Source organism: Microcaecilia unicolor, chromosome 2, assembly GCF_901765095.1.
Source record: "Microcaecilia unicolor chromosome 2, aMicUni1.1, whole genome shotgun sequence".
NCBI lineage: Eukaryota > Metazoa > Chordata > Amphibia > Gymnophiona > Siphonopidae > Microcaecilia > Microcaecilia unicolor.
This window is the reverse complement of record NC_044032.1, coordinates 646,405,532-646,426,261: the sequence shown is the minus strand read 5'-3', so window position 1 is coordinate 646,426,261 and position 20,730 is coordinate 646,405,532.

Sequence of the window (20,730 nt, the reverse complement as noted above, 5' to 3'; positions counted from 1 at the left end):
GTAGCCCCCACACTCTGGGATGCATTGCCTAAAAGGCTCCGCTTAACACAAGACTACCTCTACTTCAGGAAGCAGGTGAAAGCTTGGCTCTTCAACCAAGCCTTTAACGGAAAAAGTATCTAACTTGTTAGTCTCACTCACACACACAAGGATTGACTTGGGCTGCACATACTGCAGCGTAGGGTTACCATATGTCCAAATTTACCCGTACATGTACTCTTTTTCAGGACATGTCCGGGCAACCGGGTGAGTTTTGCCAATCTGCCCGTTTGTCTGGATTTCTAGACAAATGGGCAGATTGCTAGTCTCCCCTCCCCTTACTTACTAGTACCCTGGTGGTCTAGTGACCTCTTCTGCCTTTGGGGCAGGAAAGAGCCCCCTCTTTCCTGCCCGGAGCGTAACGCGTTGCCTTGCATGCATCCTTCCTGTTGGTGATCCTCAGCGCCGATTCAAAATGGCCGCAGAGAGTTGACGTGACCTCGCGAGACTTCAACTCTCGGCGGCCATTTTGACTCGGCGCCGAGATCACCAACAGGAAGGATGCATGCAGGGCAGCGCTCCGGGCAGGAAAGAGGGGGCTCTTTCCTGTTCCGAAGAGGTCACTAGACCACCAGGGCAGTAGTAATGTAAGGGGAGGGGGGGTGACAGGGAGGGGAGGCGACGGGGTATGTGATAGGGATGAAGGGGAAAACATGACTGGGGGCGGAGCAGGGTGTGAAAGGGGGCGGGGTGTGTGGTGGCGACAGGGCATATGTCCTCCTTTTTGGGGGACAAAAAATGGTAACCCTACTGCAGCGGGACATGTTTATCCACTCCTACCCTAGCTGAGATGATATTTAACCATCTCTCTGACCTCACGTGCAACTTTCTTCAAATCAATCACCTTACTTTCTAATTCTTCCTACTTTCTTACTCATCTATATGTTACAACTTTGCCTTACCCTTCACTACCAATTATAATGTTCTAGTACATATTGTGTTGTCATTGCAAGTAGTATATACTATACCATGCCATTGTTTTCGAATATTTTGACTGCTCTAATTGCCTACTGCTCATGTTTGATCTATTCTTACTGTACACCGCCTTGAGTGAATTCCTTCCAAAAGGCGGTAAATAAATCCTAATAAATAAAATGGACAGATTAAGGGTCCTTTTACAAAGAGAGTGGAGGAGTGGCCTAGTGGTTAGGGTGGTGGACTTTGGTCTTAGTTCAATTCCCATTTCAGGCACAGGCAGCTCCTTGCGACTCTGGGCAAGTCACTTAACCCTCCATTGCCCCACGTAAGCCGCATAGAGCCTGCCATGAGTGGGAAAGCGCAGGGTACAAATGTAACAAAAAAAAAAATAGATACTATTGGAGATTCTACATGGAATGTTGCTATTCCACTAGCAACATTCCATGTAGAAGGCTGCACGGGCTTCTGTTTCTGTGAGTCTGACGTTCTGCACGTACGTGCAGGACATCAGACTCACAGAAGCAGAAGCCTGCGCGGCCACATTGGTGATCTGCAAGGGCTGACTTCTACATGGAATGTTGCTAGTGGAATAGCAACATTCCATGTAGAATCTCAAATAGTAGCAACAGTGGAGGAGTGGCCTAGTGGTTAGGGTGGTGGACTGTTGATTCCCACTTCAGGCACAGGCAGCTCCTTGTGACTCTGGGCAAGTCACTTAACCCTCCATTGCCCCATGTAAGCCGCATTGAGCCTGCCCTGAGTGGGAAAGTGCGGGGTACAAATGTAACAAAAATAAAGTAGATACTATTGGAGATTCTACATGGAATGTTGCTACTATTGGAGATTCTACATGGAATGTTGCTATTCCACTAGCAACATTCCATGTAGAAGGCTGCGCAGGCTTCTGTTTCTGTAAGTCTGACGTCCTATACGCAGGACGTCAGACTCACAGAAGCAGAAGCCTGCGCGGCCACATTGGTGATCTGCAAGAGCCAACGTCTACATGGAATGTTGGAATCGCAACATTCCATGTAGAATCTCAAATAGTAGCAACAGTGGAGGAGTGGCCTAGTGGTTAGAGTGGTGGACTTTGGTTCTGGGGAACTGAGTTCAATTCCCACTTCAGGCGCAGGCAGCTCCTTGTGACTCTGGGCAAGTCACTTAACCCTCCATTGCCCCATGTAAGCTGCATTGAGCCTGCCATGGGTGGGAAAGCATGGGGTACAAATGTAATTAAAAAAAAAAGCTATGGCAAAAGGGGGTCTGCACTGGCATGCACCAAGGCCCCCTTTTACTGCAGCAGTTAAAAGGCAGGTTTTTGTTTTTTAAAGAAAAGGGCATAAGTGAAGCACTTGCCGTGCCCATTTTAGGCGGGAGTACTTACCACCACCCATTGCGGTGGCGGTAAAGGTTCCTGAGTTACCCCACTGGTGACCAGGCAGTGTGCACCACTGCCTAATTACCACCGGGTGCACACCAGTGCTACAAAAATAAAAATATTCAGCGCACGCTGGGGTGGGAGCTACCGGCAGGCTGCTGCGGTAGCCCAGCGGTTCTTCCCTCTAAGTGCAGCTTATAAAATAGTGCTTTATCGGTGCTGGTTTTTTGTGCGCCATATATAGAATCCAGCCCTTAACACTCATATTTTCACACCTAATATTTGGCAACACTTTCCATAAGTACATAAGTATTGCCATACTGGGAAAGACCAAAGGTCCATCGAGCCCAGCATCCTGTTTCCAACAGTGGCCAATCCAGGTCACAAATACCTGGCAAGATCCCCAAATGTACAAAACATTTTATATTGCTTATCCCAGAAATAGTGGATTTTCCCCAAGTCCATTTAATAACGGTCTATGGACTTTTCCTTTAGGAAGCCGTCCAAACCTTTTTTAAACTCCGCTAAGCTAACCGCCTTTACCACATTCTCTGGCAACTTTCTTAAATCTACCCTATTATCTGATCACTGGCAGAAATGGCCCTGTATAAAACGAAACAAAAGGCAGCAGAAATGTCAAAACATGGGTAAATGTGAAATGATATGAGTAAATCTCTCTTATCTGCACCCTTCTCCTCCACCGCTAACTCCAGACTCCGTTCCTTTTATCTTGCTGCACCATATGCCTGGAATAGACTTCTTGAGCCGGTACGTCCAGCTCCATCTCTGGCTGTCTTCAAATCTAAGTTAAAAGTCCACTTTTTGATGCTGCTTTTAACTCCTAACCCTTACTCACTTGTTCAGTACCCTTATCTTTCCCACCTTAGTAATTCCCTTAACTCTTATTTGTCCTGTTTGTCTGTCCTAATTAGATTGTAAGCTCTGTCGAGTAGGGACTGAGGGCTGAGGGGAAATATGATAGAGGTCTATAAAATAATGAGTGGAATGGAACGGGTAGACGTGAATCATTTGTTTACTCTTTCCAAAAATACTAGGACTAGGGGGGCATGCAATGAAGCTACAAAGTAGTAAATTTAATACGAATCAGAGAAACGTTTTCGTCATGAAACGTGTAATTAAGCTCTGGAATTTGTTGCACGTGAATGTGATAAGGACGGTTATATGGGAAGCGAGAGGGGCGAGAGTGACACCAAAACGACAAGTGCGGTTTTTGACGGCGTGGGGACAATACATAAATAAGATCTCACCAAAAGCAAGAAGCCAAGTGCTTAATGGGTTACCATGGGGAAATGGAGAAGATAGGCTGAGATAAGGTTGAGCCATGCAACAAGGGGGGGCAGGGGGGGAGAAGGGGAGAAACATAAGATTTGGCCAATAAGATTGAGACTACGGTATGATTGATGATAAAATCATCGAACCATCAGAATGCTGTGTTAAGGGAATGGGGGGGGGAGGGGGGAAAGAGGATTGTTGATAACTCAGTTTATGTTATTCCAATGTTGATAGCATTATTATAGGAAATGATGTACAAGTGGAGTAAGTGTTGTATTATTTTGGAGTATACTCAATAAAAATGTTTTAAACTAAAAAAAAAAAAAAATGTCTGGATGGCTTCCTAAAGGAAAAGTCCATAGACCATTATTAAATTGACTTGAGAAAATCCACTGCTTCTTTCTGGGATAAGCAGCATAAAGTGGTTTGAGCTTTTCTGGGATCTTGCCAGGTATTTGAGACCTGGATTGGCCACTGTTGGAAACAGGATGCTGGGCTTGATGGACCTTTGGTCTGTCCCAGTGTGGCAAAACTTATGTACTTATGACTGTCTCTTCATGTCCAGTGTACGGTGCTGCGTACATCTAGTAGCGCTATAGAAATGATAAGTAGTAGTAGTAATATTTACCAAGTATAGATGGTATCTCACTTTCCAACTGAAAACGAACAAGGACAGACACAGAAATTTAAAAAAAAAATCTCGTCTTAGTAGGCATTCTGAGAGCGAAATCCAATTCTTACAGATTCAATGAGAATTCTATTTCCAAACGGCATCTTATTTGCATCTTTGTCACTTAAGGAGATTTTAAAGATGTCACTTGGCTCATTTGGAGGTCGGACTAAAATTAATTGAACAAACAAAAAGGTGTCTCTGAGAATGCTGTGCATGAGCTCTCAAGCGAGAGGCCCTTTCTGAAGGCGAAATACCCTGATGTTCGGTGTGTGGTTATCACTTTGCTTGAGTGCTTAGCCCTCGTCTCGCTGAAGAGTATTTCAGTCATTTCGAATTTGCAACATGACATCTTGATTTCACAAGAGACCTTAATTGCTTCTTAGACCTACTTGTTCACAGAGACATTTCCAAGAACTTTCCATAAGATCTAATCCCGTGCTCTCAACATCAGATGTCAGTCTAGAATAGACAGTACGTGAAAATTATAGGTATGTTATAAAAATTGGCTATGGTTTGATAAAACTAATAAAAATCATTTAAGAACCTGGTCTCTATTCAAGGTCTAAGCTGCAAATCGATTGCCCCGCTGACAGCGTAAGTAGGAACATTATACTACATTTCCAATGATAGTTTTATTGTTCGCATTTTGGAAATTGTGAGTAGCTGTGGAGCTCCAGAATCAATGGGTATCTGTAAAAATAAACGAAGAGATACAGAGAGAAATAACATTTTCTGCTATCAAGCATGAGGAAGTTAGTTTCTGACGTCACCGACTCATGAGCCTTTCCAAAGAAATCCAAGTCAAGTTCAATTCTGGACAGAAGACTTAGAGAAATCCTTTGAAATATGCTTTTACCTTTAAGAAAACATAGAGGCCAGGGCTTTGAGGCTGGATGCTTCCAGGTGGCTGGAATAACACTGCCTGTGAGGTGGTTTGCAAGCAGTCACTCATTAGAGTGGAGGAGTGGCCTAGTGGTTAGGGTGGTGGACTTTGGTCCTGGGGAACTGAGGAAGTGAGTTCGATTCCCGGCACAGGCAGCTCCTTGTGACTCTGGGCAAGTCACTTAACCCTCCATTGCCCCATGTAAGCCACATTGAGCCTGCCATGAGTGGGAAAGCGCAGCGTACAAATGTAACAAAAATAAAATAGATACTATTGGAGATTCTACATGGAATGTTGCTATTCCACTAGCAACATTCCATGTAGAAGGCTGCGCAGGCTTCTGTTTCTGGCGCAGGGTACAAATGTAACAAAAATAAATAAATTTACATGGGAATAAGCAACCTGCAGTATTGAGAAACCAGATTGCTGATTCCCATGGAAAATCCTTTACTTGTATGCAGTGGCGTACCAAGAGGGGGGGGGCGGTGGGGGCTGCACGCCCCGGGTGCACGCCGCTGGGGGGGGGGGGGTGCCGTGGCGCGCGCCTGCTGCGCGAATTCGCTAATTTCTCTCCTTCGCTGCAGCTCCCTCTGCCCCGGAACAGGTTACTTCCTGTTCCGGGGCACAGGGAGCTGCAGCGAACGAGCAAAGTTAGTAAACTCGCAGCAGGCACGCGCTGCGGCACCCCCCCCCCCCAGCGGCATGCACCCGGGGGGGGGCTCTTTCACGGGGGGGGGTGTCTTTCGCCAAGGGGGGGGTCCTCGCTGCATCGGGGGGGGGGGGGGTGCTGCACCTGGGGGGTGGGGCGCCACCCCGGGTGTCCGCCCCCCTAGGAACGCCACTGCTTGTATGTACATTTAAGGGAGGGAAAAAGATGGGTTCCCCTCTCTTAACCTGTCTAGTAAATGCTTCTATACTGTAGTGTACATTGCTTAAAGTGCTAACACATACTACTAATAAAACTCATTTTGAAAGGGAATAACTTGGTCGCCGCATCTCAAAAAAGATATAGTGGAATTGGAAAAGGTACAGAGAAGGGAGACACAAATGATAAAGGGAATGGGAAGACATCCCTATGAGGAAAGGCTGAAGTGGCTAGGGCTCTTCAGCTTGGAGAAAAGGTGGCTGAGGGGAGATACGATAGAGGTCTATAAAATAATGAGTGGAGTGGAATGGGTAGATGTGAATCGTTTGTTTACTCTTTCAAAAAATACTAGAACTAGGGGGCATGTGATGAAGCTACAAAATAGTAAATTTAAAAAGAATCAGAGAAAATGTTTCTTCACTCAATGTGTAATTAAACTCTGGAGTTCACTGCCAGAGAATGTGGTAAAGGCAGTTAGCTTAGCGGGGGTTAATAAAAGGTTTGGATGGCTTCGTAAAGGAAAAGTCCATAGATCATTATTGGACTTGGGGAAAATCCACTATTTCTGGGATAAGCAGTATAAAATGTTTTGTACTTTTTGGGGATCTTGCCAGGTATTTGTGACCTGGATTGGCCACTGTTGGAAACAGGATGCTGGGCTTGATGGACCTCTGGTCTGTCCCAGTATGGCAATATATATGTACTTATGACAAAAGACCCCTCCCCTTCTTATTGATCAGTGTCTCAATTACCTTTTGTTAGGACATTGATTTGGAGACAGCCAGTGCTTAATAAGCACGCTTCTCCCCTCATTCCTGAACTGTGGGAGTGAAATCAGCAATTTCCCCACTCTCACTTTCCAGATAAATTGACCATCATAGTGATACCCTCCCAATCGCTGTATATGCTCCTAGACTTTTAAATAATAGATTGTCCTGCTCTGGGTGACCAGTCAGCTTATTTTCGAAGGAGATCGCCGACCATCTTCCGACACAAATCGGGAGATGGCCAGCGATCTCCTGAACCCGGCCAAATCGGTATAATTGAAAGCCGATTTTGGCCAGTGCCAACTGCTTTCCGTCGCGGAGCCAGCCAAACTTCAAGGGGGCGTGTTGGTAGAGTAGCGAAAGCGGGACGGGAGCGGGATGGAGGGGTGCTCACGAGATGGCCGGCTTCGCCCGATAATGGAAAAAAGAAAGCCGACCCTGACAAGCATTTCACCGGTTTCACTTGGTCCCTTTTTTTTCAGGACCAAGCTTCAAAAAGGTGCCCCAACTGACCAAATGACCACCAGAGGGAATCAGGGATCACCTCCCCTTACTCCCCCAGTGGTCACCAACCCCCTCCCACCCAAAAAAAAAATATATTTTTTGCCAGCCTCTATGCCAGCCTCAAATGCAGTATGCAGGTCCCTGGAGCAGTGTTTAGTGGGTGCAGTGCACTTCAGGCAGGTGGACCCAGGCCCATCCCCCCTACCTGTTACACTTGTGGTGGTAAATGTTAAGCCCTCCAAAAACCCCCAAAACCCACTGTACCCACATGGAAGTGCCCCCCCTTCATCCCTAAGGGCTATGGTAATGGTGTACAGTTGTGGGGAGTGGGTTTTGGGGGGGGATTTGGGGGGCTCAGAACCCAAGGTAAGGGAGCTATGCACCTGGGAGCTATTTTTGAAGTCCACTGCAGTGCCCCCTAGGGTGCCCAGTTGGTGTCCTGGCATGTGAGGGGGACCAGTGCACTACAAATGCTGGCTCCTCCCACGACCAAATGCCTTGGATTTGGCTGGGTTTGAGATTGCCGGCATTAGTTTCCATTATTGGCGAAAACCGATGCCGGCCATCTCAAACCTGGCCATCTGTGACATTTAAGTCAGCCCCAACCGTATTATCGAAACAAGAGATGGCCAGCCTTCTTTTTCAATAATACGGTTTGGGACTGCTCTTTGCTGTGCCGGCCGTTTGATTATGCCCTCCAGGTCTCTCTATATTAGATTCATGTGGGCTTATACCACTAGTCACTATTTTTCCCTGACAGCAGTGAATTTTAATTTGGAATAGTCCTTCACTAAAGAGGCTCTCGCGTTTCCATTTTCAAAATCTTTGAAACTGAAGAATATCTCTGGAATGAGGAGGCATATGACGAAGATAAGAGGGAATAGGCTTAGGAGTAATCTAAAGAAGTATTATTTCACAGAAAGGGTGGTGGAGGCATGGAATGGCCTCCTGGTGAAGGTTGTGGAGTCGAGAATGTAAAAAGGCATAGGATAAGCATGTGGGATCGTTTAGGAACAGGAAGAATTAGGGGTTGCAGAGGGATGGGCAGACTGGATGGGTCATATGGCCTTTATCTGCTGTCATGTTTCTATGTTTCTAAAAGCAATAATTGCCCTTCTGTTGGTCTGGCTTTCCATATTCCCGCATTTTATGTGCATGTGTAGCAGGATAATGGCGTATCTCAGAGTGTTATGCTGCTGGGGTTCCTACCTCCATGGTAGAAGAAACAGAAACAAATTTATGGAAGCACAACACTGGAAGACGAGGCAGGCTCCGCTTCCCCCATCCCCTATCAGCTGGAGAGTCAGAAGAAGACCTGGGCCTGCAAAGGCACAGACAAGACGAGAAGGGAAGTAACAGAAAGAGGGAAAGGGAGAGTAAGAGAAGATAAGAAAGGGAGAGAGAGGAAAGGGAAGGGAAAAGAATAAGATTGAGAAGGGAATAAAAATGATAAGAGGAGGTAGCTCAAACTCCCACCGCACTCAACCTTCTCCAGCGGTCAGCTCCCCCTCCCAGTACTCACTCTATCCCTCGAGCAGGATTCACCCCTGCCCCAAGATTCATGACCTTCACAGCTATGTCCCACAATCATGCCCCTATCTAAACCTACCTCCCCACCTACCACCCATATAGAACCCTTACACAGTACACATGCAATTACACATTCCCTCACATACTCATACATACCCCATGCAGACGCTCACTCAGCAAAATGCACTTTCAACTTGGAAACCAAAGACAATTTTAGGTTTTGGCCTCGCTCATTGCCTGAAGTAAATTACTTTAGCACATGGCTAAACTAAAATAACACAGTCAGAGCCTTCAGGCAGCAAGACCCACCAAATTCATACCTGCAGATGAAATTAGCAAGACTTCTCAATGAAATTGCACTGGCAAGCTCTAGACAAGTCTATGGATCTTCCCATATATTTATAGAGCAAACGTGTCATCTCAGATCTCCTCTTTCCAAGGTAAGCATCCCTATGGGACTCTATCCTTCCCTTGCACAGCAAAAGTTCCATTTCCCTAATTACCTTAATTGCCCTTTCAAGTCATTTTCCACGTCGCAAAGTTGAGTCTGCGGTATTGCAACAGGAACAGAAAATAAGCAGACTAAAAGGTTCCCTGTGGTCTTGATCTGCTGTCTTCTTCAACTCTCCACTAGATTTTAAAATGTTGTACAACCGTTGACCATCAGAATCTCTTACCCAACCAAGCCTACATCATGTGCTGTTTAGCTTATTGTGACTTGACGTTATACCCTACTAAATTTCTGTAGCACTTCCGAACATATGCACTGTTGTACAGATAGCGATAACAGACAGTCCCTGTTTTATGGAGTTTAAAATCTAGTCAGGACACCACAAAGAAAACAAGTAAGAGGTTTCAAGAAATGTATTTATGGCAATTAACATAGTCTAAACAATGCACTTAGACAGTCGACACTGATAGTCCGTAGACCGTTATTAAATGGACCACTATTTCTGGGATAAGCAGTATAAAATGTTTTGTACTTTTTTGGGGATCTTGCCAGGTATATGTGATCTGGATTGGCCACTGTTGGAAAAAGGATGCTGGGCTTGATGGACCTTTGGTCTTTCCCAGTATGGCAATACTTATGTACTTATGATACAGATTGCATAAGTGCTTTCGATATCTACCTCATTATAATCAGTGAGAGGCTCCATGATGACTATTATTTATTTATTTTTATTTATTTTATTTATTTATTTATTTATTTGCTGCATTTGTACCCCACATTTTCCCACCTATTTGCAGGCTCAATGTGGCTTACACTATGTTGCAAAAGGTATAATCATAAACAGAGTAAGAGGTATGGTCTAATTTAACATAGTACTGTGTAAGAAATTAGGTAGATAGGTCAGTAGAATTATTTACATAACACAAAATTAAAACAGGTAAGATATAATGACCAATAGTGATAATGTGATTAACATAATCAAATTAGAAGAGATCAGTATTAGTTGGTTTAGACATAGAATGGAATCAAGTCATTAAGGAGGATTTTTATTGTAAGTCTCTTCGAACAGGTGCGTCTTCAATAACTTCCGGAAGGTTGTCAAGTCATGCGTTGTTTTTATAGCTTGGGGTAGTGGAGGTTTAAGAAGGTACGTGATGAACTTTTGATGTTTCGTGCAGGTAAGTCAATTAGGTCTGACATGTATGATGGAGCTTCTCCATGGATGATTTTATGGGTTAAGGTGCAAACCTTGAATGCAATTCAATATTTTAGTGGAAGCCAATGTAATTTTCTCTGAGGAGTTTGGCGCTCTCATACTTCGCCTTTCCGAATATGAGTCTAGCTGCGGTATTTCGGGCAGTCTGGAGTTTCTTAATGGTTTTTTCTTTGCATCCTGTGAAAATGCCTAAAAACATCTGCCCAGTCTTCACAGCAGGATTTGAATAGCCAGTCAATCAAATTTCAATAGTCATTTATTTATTTATAAATATCTATATGCTGCATCCTGGGTGTCCAATTAAAATCCATTTAAGACAATATAAAATGAAACAAAAAATACATAACAACCAACCAAATCAAAGATCAGACTGGGACCAAATTATAGCTCTGCAAGTTCATTTTTCAATTCTGTCAGTACTCTGGGATGTATACCATCCAGTCCAGGTGATTTGCTACACTTCAATTTGTCAAACTGCCCCATTACATCTTCCAAGTTTACAGAGATTTATTTTAGTTTCTTTGACTCATCAGCATTGAATACCATTTCTGGCACCAGTGTCTCTCCCACATCTTCCTCAGTGAAGCCCGATGCAAAGAATCCATTTATTCCCTCCGCTATAGTGTTGTATCCCTGAGTGCTCCTTTTACCCCTCAGTCATCTAGCGGTCCAACTGATTCTATCACCAGTTTTCTTATATACCTAAAAAAGTTTTTATTTTTATTTTTATGCCTCCGGTGCAATCTTCTTTTCAAACTCTCTGTTTGTCTTCCTTATCAGTGTTTTTTAATTGACTTGACATTCCTTTTGCTGTTTCTTATTATTTTCAGTTGGATCCTTCTTCCATTTTCTGAAAGATTTTCTTTTAGCTCTAATAGCTTCCTTCACCTCACTTTTTAACCATGCCAGCTATCATTTGACCTTCTTTCCTCCTTTTTTAATACATGGAATACATCTGATCTGGGCTTCCAGGATGGTATTTTTGAATAGCATCCATGACTAATATAAATTTTTGACCTTTGCAGCTGCTCCTTTAAGGGTTTTTTAACCATTTTTCTCATTTTATCATAGTCTCCTTTTTGAAAGTTAAGTACTAACATATTGGATTTCCTGTGTACACTTCCTCCAGAGCTTATATCGAATCTGATCATGTTATGATCACCGTTATCAAGTGACCTCAGCACCATTACCTCTTGCACAAGATCATGCACTCCACTAAGGACTAGGTCTAGAATTGCTCCCCCTCTTGTTGGTTCCTGAACCAGCTGCTCCATAAAGCAGTTCTTGATTTTCTCTAGGAACTTTACCTCCCTAGCATGCCCTGATGTTACATTTGTCCAAGCCCCCTCCCTACCCATCTTCAAATCTCTGCTTAAAACTCACCTCTTCAAGGCTGCTTTCAGCACCTAACCTTTCGTGAAATATAGTATGCCCTATCAGACGGACTCTACACTTGTCTTTTGACTGTACACTTGTCTTTAGATTGTTAGATTGTCTTTAGATTGTACACTTGTCTTCTAGATTGTAAGCTTTAGATTGTACACCTGTCTTTTAGATTGTAAGCTCCTTGAGCAGGGACTGTCCTTTCATGTTAAATTGTACAGCGCTGCGTAACCCTAGTAGCGCTTTAGAAATGTTAAGCAGTAGTAGTAGTAGTAATTGAAATCACCCAATACGTAGGAAAAAGAAGCAAGAAATAGAAAGACTAGGGAGAAGAATAAAATAGATCAGATCAGATCAAATCCAGCACCGCAAGGACTGCAACACCCAGCCCCAATTCGGACAACAATCGATTCCTAAGGTCCATATGCCATATTAATAAAAAGATGTGTTTTAAGCTTGGTTTTAAAGTCTGTTAAAGTGAGTTTTAGTTGGAGATCTAATGGGAGAGAGTTCAAGAGCATAGGACCTTGTACTGCAAAGATCCTTTTCCGGATAGAGGAAAGATGAACCCTATGAAGCGAGGGCACTTGCAGAAGTTGACTTTGGGAGGATCGAAATGCCCTTGAGGGACAATAAGGCTGCAAAAATCGGTAAAGATAGGCTGGCTGATTAGAACGTAGGATTTTAAAGGTCAAAAGTAGCAACTTGAATGATGTCCTAACATAACATAGTAACATAGTAGATGACGGCAGAAAAAGACCTGCAATGGTCCATCCAGTCTGCCCAAGACAAACTCATATGTGTATACCTTACCTTGAATTTGTACCTGTCCTTTTCAGGGCACAGACTGTATAAGTCTGCCCAGCAGTATTTCCCGCCTCCCAACCACCAGTCCCGCCTCCCATCACCGGCTCTGGTACAGACCCCGTATAAGTCTGCCCTCCCCTATCCTCGCCTCCCAACCACCACCCCCTCTTCCCCCCACCTGCTCCGCCACCCAATTTCAGCTAAACTTCTGAGGATCCATTCCTTATGCACAGGATTCCTTTATGCATATCCCACGCATGTTTGAACTCCGTTACCGTTTTCATCTCCACCACCTCCCGCGTCCTGTAGGAAACGGGGAGCCAATGAGCAGCCTGCAACAAAGGGGTAATGGAGTCATAACACTCAGCACCCATAAGGAGTTGCGAGGCAGCATGATGTCATATCCATGCCTAAGTCGGACGCTGGCCTTTACACCAACGTTCAGCAGGCATTAATCCAGCGCCCAACATTAGTCACGAGATCCACACTAAGGTGGTATTCTGCATAGGGAGAGCACGGATCTTCTCAGTGCTTAACTGTGGACACCATTTACTAAATCCGGTTCGTAGTCAGCAGTGGTAACCACACAGGCATTGCTGCCGAGTGGAAACAGGAAACAATCACGGAAAGTGGAGGAACACTCAGTCCCTACGAACGTCAACCAAACCAATCCAAAAGTAGGGTAGACCGGCTCTTCCAAAAAACAGTAAGGGAGGCGCTTGTTCAAACGTATAAACCTTTAATAGACGTCACCAATGGACTCGACCCAGCTGCCGTGTTTCGGCGCCAAAGCGCCTGCTTCAGGAGTCTTATGGCGTATGTTATAAAAAGGTTGATGATATTTCAAAACCAAATACAAATTGCTGCTGAGTGTACACCAGGGGCGTTGCCAGACTTCGGCGGGAGGGGGGGCCAGAGCCCAAGGTTAGGGGGCACATTCCCCCCCCCCCCACCGCCGCCACCGCCGCCGCCACCATCTTTGACCCCTCCCCCGGCGTCACCAACCCTCCCCCGTCGCCGTCGCCATCACCGTCAAGTACTTGTGCTGACGGGGGTCCCCAATCCCCACCAGCCGAAGTTCTGTGTCTTCAGCCCGTCTCTGGGTCAGCGCGTTGCTGCACACTGCTGCAGTAGCTGATCTGATTCTGCAAGCGGGAAGCCGATTCTCTTTGCGTGGTATGAATCGTCCTGACGTCCTGCACGTGCAGGACGTCAGGACGATTCATACCACGCAAAGAGAATCGGCTTCCCGCTTGCAGAATCAGATCAGCTACTGCAGGCTGCAGCAACGCGCTGGCCCAGAGACGGGCTGAAGACACAGAACTTCGGCTGGCGGGGAGCACAGGTACTCGACGGCGACTGCGACGGGGGAGGGTTGGTGACGCCGGGGGAGGGGCCCAGGCCCCCTCAGGCCCCATGTAGCTACGCCACTGGTGTACACGAATAACTTTATATAGATAAGTTAGTTGCACGTGATACTTGTTAACTGGCTGACACCATTGGATCGTATGAGTTGTGTGGAAAGTGGCTGAATTTTGGTGCTCTCCATTTCACTCTTTGCTGGAGGATATGGTAACAGCGTTTAGCATATCTGGGTTTAAAAAAGGTTTGGACAAATTCCTGGAGGAAAAGTCCATAGTCTGCTATTGAGACAGACATGGGAAGCAACTGCTTGCCCTGGGATTTGTGGTATGGAATGTTGCTACTCTTTGAGATTCCGCATGGAATCTTGTCACTCTTTAGGATTCCAGAATCTTGCTATTCTTTGAGGTTCTACCTGGAATGTTGCTACTCTGAGATTGTACATGGAACCTTGTCACTCTTTAGGATTCCAGAATCTTGCTATTCTTTGGGGTTCTACATGGAATGTTGCCACGATTTGGGTTTCTGCAAGGTACTTGTGACCCGACTTGGCCACTGTTTAGAAAACAGGATACTGGACTAGATGGACCATTGGTCTGACCCAGCATGGCTACTCTTATGTTCTTATGTAACTTAAAGTTCTGCCCCGGAAACACCTCTAAGGCTGTCCCATAAGCCAAAGCGTAAGTGTTTGACAGGCGAAAACAACTTTAGAAAAAAAAGACATCTGGTTGGCAGTTGCTGCCGGCCACCTAAAAATGTAAACTAGATGAGGTGGGTGATGGGCAAAAGCTAGTTAAATTGGTCTGTCATCCAGAAAGTGTTCATAGTCTAGGTAATAAAATTCCAGATCTGCAAGTCTTAATGGTAAAGGGAGGAGAGCCTTTACCTCCCTTCCCTTTACCTCGTCACAGAAACATTATCTAAAGGACTGTATCAGTTTACATAAAATAATATTAAAGGAACAGACATGAAGGCTGGAGGGGAAAGGAGGTGGCACAGTGGGTAGCTTCTGTTATCACTAGCCGTTAAGCCCGTAACAACGGGCGAGTTTTTTGTTTTCCTATGGTCTCCCCCCGTCCCCTAACCCTGCTCTCTCCCCTGCCCTCCCCCCCATGTGCAGCAACCCTCCTCTCCCCCCTCCCATCCGCTCCTTCCACCCGTGTCCATCAACTGTTCTCTCCCCTACCCTCCATCCTTGGGCTCCCATCCATGTCCACCCATCTCCTAAGTGTACCGCGATTGTGACCTCCTCTGCCCTGCCGTCCCCTCCGCCGCCATTTCACCCCCCCCCCCCCCCGCCACCGCTGCCACCTTTGACCCCCCCAGCGGTCGCCCCCCTCTTTCTGCCGTCATCGTGTCCTCCTTAAGCTGTTTTCCTTACCTCCCGTGATGCCTCCTGTCGTGTCATCAGTTCTCCTCCATCGCTGCGTCCGTTTCCCTCAGTTCCGCCCCCTCCTTCCCTCCCTGCTCCCTCCTCCTCCAATTTCCACGCCCATGTCCAAGCCCTCCTCCCTATTGGGCTGTACTGCTGGTGGAGGCGGGGCTTGGACTTCTGCACTCTCAACGTTCGGCTTCTACTGCGCATTTGCGGGTGAGTCGGTCACTTGTCATTTATATGTTTGATTCTTGTTTGTCAACTTCAGTCGATATATTTTTTGTAATACACCTTTTTACAATTTTTATTGAGAAAGCTGGGCTATAAATGATTGTGAGTCGAGTTAAAACTATAGCCGTTCACTACAGGCAGAAGCATTGAATAAATATCTAGTCAATGGGGCCCTTTTACTAAGGTGCGCTGAAAAATGGCCTGCGGTAGTGTAGACGCGTGTTTTGGGCGCGCACAGAATCATTTTTCAGCGCACCTTTAAAAAATACCTTTTTAAAATTTTCGCCGAAAATGGCCGTGCGGCAAAATGAAAATTGCTGCGCCTCCATTTTGAGTCTGAGGCCTTACCGCCAGCCATTGATTAGCGGTAAGGTTTTACGCGGTAACTGGACGGTAATGGTGTATGCGCGTAAAATGCCAATTACTGCCCACGCGCCAGAAAATAAAAATATTTTCCGGTGCACGTCAAAAATAAAATTACCGCTAGGGCCACGCGGTAGCTCAAAACTGACGCACGTTGGGCATGCCTAGGCACCTACGTGGCTTAGTAAAAGGGCCCCAATGAGAGGTGTTGCTGTTGATGGATTTTTAATCTGCTGAGGACATAAGTACATAAGTAATGCCACACTGGGAAAAGACCAAGGGTCCATCGAGCCCAGCATCCTGTCCACGACAGCAGCCAATCCAGGCCAAGGGCACCTGGCGACCTTCCCAAACGTACAAACATTCTATACATGTTATTCCTGGAATTGTAGATTTTTCCCAAGTCCATTTAGTAGTGGTTTATGGACTTGTCCTTTAGGAAACCGTCTAACCTTCACCACGTTCTCCAGCAACGAATTCCAGAGTTTAATTATATGTTGGGTGAAGAAAAATTTTCTCCAATTTGTTTTTTTTAAATTTTTCTTTATTAAATTTAACTTTTAATTTACAAGATTAACTTATAAATTTGTAAAACAGCAATTTCGTTACAACTCTATAAGGAAACATATAATTAGTCATTATCAGACATATATCCTCTAAAAAAAAAAAGAAATTATTACAAGAGGAAAATATTAATTTCTGCTTTCTTACACCACAATAACTTTAGGGGGGGAAGGAGTTTAAATGAGGAGATCTAAGTACATCTTTAACAATTAAGGAAGCAAATGACCAGGTTCGCTAAATCCCGAAAATACAATATTCTTAATACTTCACAATAACTATCTAGGCAGTTTTTTTGTTCTGTATGAAAAGTTTAAGCTGGTCTGGATCGAAGAACACATATTTGTTGCCCAAGTATTTAATGCAACATTTACAGGGGTAAGCTAATAAAAATTTTGCTCCCATGGATTTAACCTCTTCTCTATAGGCTAGAAACACTTTTCTTCGATCTTGAGTTCTAGTAACGTCAGGGAAAATCCAAAATTTTTGTCCACAAAATGTTTTTCATGAATTTTTAAAGTAAATTTTCAATAAAGCATTAAGGTCTTGCTCAAAAACAAATGATGACTAACAGTGTCCTACGTGTAGAGACCTCTGAGGTAGGTTCTTCTAGTAATGCTGAAATTTCTTGAAAATTCAATTTCCAATTTGTTTTAAATTTACTACACTGTAGTTTCATCGCACACCCCCTAGTCCTAGTATTTTTGGAAAGTGTGAACAGACGCTTCGCATCCACCTATTCCACTCCACTCATCATTTTATATACCTCTATCATTTCTCCCCTCATGAGTGTGATTTGGAGATTCCTAGCTGCAGAATCGGGCACAGAGAGATCAGGCTTTCCATCATGGAGGGTCTCCTTACTCTCACAGCCACAGAAACTATGAGGGAGGAAGTGACACTGAACGTGGGCCCTACAGATTCAGAAAACGTATCTAACGTACAGGTAGGTGATCGATCGAGCTCCAGTGAAAGGGTGGGTGCAAGTGTAAATTCACGAATGGGACAGTATTATTAAAATGGGAGCGTACCTTAGGGAGGATGGGAAGTTTTGCATGAACATGAGCTGTGGCAAAGTCAACACATCTTTTTTCTATGATTTGTTGGCAACTAGAAGAGATGAACTGTTTCTTTTCCTACCTATGGTCAAGAGCCAAGCTATTTTGTTTATCCCTGTGGCCTGCAGCCAAGTCAATTTGTTATAAACCTTGGAGCTGAGCTGCTTTATTTCATCCTGTGGCCACAACTCAAGCTAATTTGTTAAAGATTTTCCTGCAGTCAAAAGACAGGCCTATCACTGAAAAATCTTTTGAAGCCAGGGGATAGATCTCAGAGACCACCAAACTGGTAACAGCCAAGAGGTGAAAGGCCAAATCAATGGCAATCGACCTACGTCCCAAGCTAGTGCAAGCTGGCTAGAAGGCCATAAGAGGCTAAAAAGAGTGATGTTGGCCTGTTCCCTCACTGAACCGAATTAGCCAAAACCAGGTTAAAGGCAACTAGCACGTTCTTCAAAGCAGCAATTAAGATAATCAAGCTCTGATACTTTGTTCACTTTCTCCTACAGTGGCAACACTTTGCTCCACGTTTGAGTTCTAGGTCCTGCGTCCAGTCGCAACTGCCACTTCCTGTTGCAATTCCTGCTCTGAATTTCAGCTCCCGCTCCTATTTTGAGTTCCAAACTTAGCTCCATTTTCTTGTGCATGAGAAGATCAAGGCGTCAGGATAATGGTCGGCACTGCTTATTGTTCGATCGCTCCTTTAAAAAGCTAACATTACTTTCCATGGCTCTGTCTTAACACCCCAAGAAATTGAATGAACATTTTGTGCCAAAACACGGCTGTGTCGGCTCGACTTTTAGCTGTTTTTCCAATAAAATCCACTTGAAGTCCTCCTTGGATCTACCTCACTTCTTTTTGTTTGTTGCTCACGTTCACGTGAGGTTTGCTCCTCCTCCTCCTCGCTTCTTTTGCTGTACACATGGGTAGAGCATTCGTGGGCTGAACAGTTTTATGAGTGAAGCAGGGGCGTAGCCAAACTTCAGCGGTAGGGGGGTCCAGAGCCGAGGTGAGGGGGCAAATTTTAGCCCCCCCCCCATTGCCGACACCTCCAACAACTTTGACCCCCCCCCAACAATGACCCTCTTGACCCCCCCGCCTGCCGTCGCTGTCGCCTACCTTTGCTGGCAGGGGACCCCAACCCCCCCACCAGCCGATATCTTCTTCCTTCATTTGTTTTCTCAGTCTGACATCCTGCACGTTGTACGTGCAGGACATCAGACTGAGAAACCAAACGAAGGAAGAAGACTTCAGCTGGCGGGGGGTTGGGGTCCCCCGTCAGCAAAGGTAGCAGGCGGTGGGTTGGCGGCGGGAGGGGGGGTTGAGAGGGTCACTGGCAGGGGGTCCAGGGCCAAATCTACGGGGGCCCAGGCCCCCGTGGCCCCATAGCAGCTACGCCCCTGGACTGAAGTAAGTACTCACACCTAAGTATTCATGTATATTTTAACTGTTATGGCAGTATTCTACAAGGAAAAGTACATGTCTAGTTCTCTTTAAATGAATAGGCTCTAGATTATTTCCTCCATTTGGAGTTGCCCTCTCAATGCAGAGCAAAGTAGCAAGAGGGGTATCCACAAAACAGCAAAGTGCTAAACCAAGTGAAAAGCGGGGCTGCAAAAGCAGCAAAAACAGTGACATGAAGCAAAAGAGGGGCAAAGCCGGCACCAAGACAAGAGAGATGGGGAGAAAAGGATGTTTTTCCTTTTTTAAATTTTCTTATTTTGGGAGACAAAATACCCCAGTGAAACCAAGAGAGCAGCAGGGCAGTAGGGGCGAGCTGTAGCAGCAGTGGAATGAACAGCCCAGGCATGTGCAGTACAAGTGGCCATGAGGGAGGCAAAGCAGAACAAACACAAGCATGAACAGCAAGAGGCACCATCAGGGAGGCAAAGCAGAACAAACACAGGCATGAACAGCACAAAGCACCATGAGGGAGGCAAAGCAGAACAAACACAGGCATGAACAGCACGAGGCACCATGAAGGAGACCGAAGCAGAACAGAGGCATGAACAGCACAAGGCACCATGAGGAAGACAAAGCAGAAAAATCACAAGCAAGAACAGTGCAAAGCACCGTGAGGGAGGCAAAGTAAAACAAAGACAGGCATGAGGGAGCGAAAGCAAAACAAACACCGGCATTTACAGCATGAGTCGCCATGAGGGAGGCAAAGCAGAACAAACACAGGCATGAACAGCACAAGGCACCATGAGGAAGACAAAGCAGAACAATCACAAGCAAGAACAGTGCAAAGCACCATGAGAGAGGCAAAGTAGAACAAACACAGGTATGAACTATGAGAGGCAACATGAGGGAGGCAAAGCGTTCCCATAACTTGGATGTTATTCTGCCATAATACAATAAAGGAAAAATGTCCAGGGTTAAAAATTTTATGTTTTGGTCTACATAGTGCCGTTGTATAAGTCTCTCCTGAACCCTCATTTGGAGCACTGTGTGCAGTTCTGGAGACCGCACCTACGGAAATATATAAACAGGATGGAGTCGGTCCAGAGGGTGGCTGCGAAATTAGTAAGCGGTCTTGAATACAAAAATTATAGGGACAGTCTTATGAATCTCAACATGTATACGCTGGAAGAGAGGAGATGTGATAGAAACATTTAAATATCTCAAGGGCATTTATGTACAGGAAGAGAGCCTTTTCCAAATGAAGGAGAGCTCTGGAATGAGGGGGCATATGACAAAGTTAAGAGGGAATAGGCTTAGGAGTAACCTAAGGAAGTATTATTTCACAGAAAGGATGGTGCAGGCATGGAATGGCCTCCCGGTGGAGGTGGTGGAGTCGAGGACTGTTCCAGAATTTAAAAAGGCATGGGATAAGCATGTGGGATCGCTTAGGAACAGGTAGAATTGGGGGTTACAGAGGATGGGCAGACTGGATGGGTCATATGGCCTTTATCTGCCGTCATGTTTCTAAAGTTGGTTTTAAAAAAGACCGTTGTGTCAAACCGCAAGGCACTGGAGTAAGCACTTTATGGTGCTATTTCAAGCCTTCTGTCTTTCAACCTAAATGTAAAATCAGACCATCAGTCTTTCCTTAAGACATAAGACTCCC